This window comes from Armigeres subalbatus, chromosome 3 (genome assembly GCF_024139115.2).
Source record: "Armigeres subalbatus isolate Guangzhou_Male chromosome 3, GZ_Asu_2, whole genome shotgun sequence".
Lineage (NCBI taxonomy): Eukaryota > Metazoa > Arthropoda > Insecta > Diptera > Culicidae > Armigeres > Armigeres subalbatus.
This window is the reverse complement of record NC_085141.1, coordinates 11,414,706-11,416,612: the sequence shown is the minus strand read 5'-3', so window position 1 is coordinate 11,416,612 and position 1,907 is coordinate 11,414,706. Positions and strand designations below refer to the sequence as shown.

General features: G+C 41.4%; 1 long non-coding RNA gene across 1 annotated transcript; it reads left to right on the top strand.

Moving 5' to 3' along the window:
- Positions 1–1,032: 1,032 nt before the first annotated feature.
- Positions 1,033–1,651, top strand: LOC134226686 (uncharacterized). The gene is made up of 3 exons (XR_009983540.1): positions 1,033–1,183; positions 1,238–1,312; positions 1,396–1,651. It is a non-coding gene; the product is annotated as an uncharacterized LOC134226686 (long non-coding RNA).
- Positions 1,652–1,907: the final 256 nt, after the last annotated feature.

Below are 1,907 nucleotides of genomic sequence, written 5' to 3'. Positions count from 1 at the left end.
CCTACACTCTGATCTGATCTTTTATTTTAATCGATTCTTTATTATCGATTATAATATTGACTAGGTAAGTGCAACTAATAGAGGGATAGGGTAAATTAAAAAAAAAAATAAAATTTAAAAATGTATCCTAAAACCGAACAAAAAATCACCTCGGCCCAAGAACTTCTAGCTGTACAGTGCTGCCAAAAGGCCATGAGTCCTATTTTAGTATGAAGATAATCCTTCGTCGTTAATAGGAAAACTGTCTAAAACGTTGACGCTTCTATGTTATTTATAATTATCTCAATTTCTAAGACTGAAAACAATATTTTTTCAAGTATTTGGAAGGAATTTGTATGAGTGCATATATTTTCTCAACCAAATTAAAATTATTATGAATAATACCATCTGGCATCACGTTATCGTGGAAGGTGCATATTTTTGTTTACGTCGCATTTTCCACCGTCCCTAGAGAGATAATGAGAGTAAGATGTTGAGAGATTGAGTAAAATATTGCGTATGCCGAAGAGACTTGGGGTATGCGGGATAAGCAATCGCCTATGACTGAAATGAGTGCTGCACCATGTTAATTAAAATCAAATAAAAGCTTGTAACCTGCTCCCTTTACCTGGCAAGTGCGGTAGGTAATCAAAGCTTCCGTGAGTTGAGCATCTGATTACGCTCTCAGCCTTGCCAATCAACATAAGAGTCCTAGCCAAATTATCCATGTCGAATCATCACACTCCACAACAAAACAACAGAACAATATCAACGGATCGATCGTTGTCAATTGTCGATCGATCGCGCCGCATACCTACTCACATGCTCCGCTGGGCGCATGCTGCTTAGAACCCACCACAATCGAATAAAACCACTCAACCATACCATCAAAAGGATCATGGAGTGATTACCATAAAACCACATCACCGGTTTTAGAAACCCTTATACGCTCACGCTCAACTCGATGTTTGATAAGAGATTGATATCGATCTCTCAATTGCCCATAAATCTCAAGTTCATTTGAGAATCCTCTACTTGCTCACTACTCGATTATCTGCCGATAAAACTAACGCGATGCCATGATGAGCTAGTAGTTATTGGTTCAACGTCAAGCAGACCGGGACGGTTTCAGTGCAGTGGAAGCAAGTGCTAGCAGTTACCTTTCTCGCTATATAGTTGCCGGGTATTGTGTGGTCTGACCGATGTGAGTCGTCAGTAGTATACCAATGGCACTTTTAATAACGATTGTTTTCTCTAGAACGAGGCAAAAATGGAAAAAGTGATGGCTACAGCTAACATCGCGATGCGTAGCTAGTGGAATATTATGAGATCGGTAAGACGAAAGAACTCTAAACGTATCCCAAGAAAGTGTGTTACAAATCACCTACATTAAAGTGTTTTCCAAACGCCTATCAGGCCTTTCTTTGATCCAGGCATGCAGTTCGGTGTGGCATTTTTGATGATCCTGTTGAGTTGGTGGTGTGGTAGCAACAATGGTGTGCTAAGCAGCGGGGTGACCGGCAAGGCGCCGGTGGTTTTTCCCCTCTTTCTGTCCGGACAGGCTGGATAGTTATGCTGACGCCGTGGGATACACTGCTACACAACCATCCACACCAACAGAACAGTAGGGTAATTAGGCTAAGTTCAACAATAAAAATGTAAGTACTCTTTATTTCACTCCATATTTCTTGTGAGACTAGAACTTTTCTTTTGGTTTGGGAAATTGGCTCGCTTAATTCTGCGTAGTGGTTCCGCTTTTTCGAACCTGATTCCAGCTGCAGGTCAAGTATTAGGGTCGTGGGACCAATACTAGCTGCATCTGATCTAAGTTATCATATCCTATTGTCTCCGAGTCTCATGCGCCCCCCCTCCGGTCAGAGGGGAGGTGACAAATGGCGCCCATCGTGAATAATTGTGAAGCGAATAGA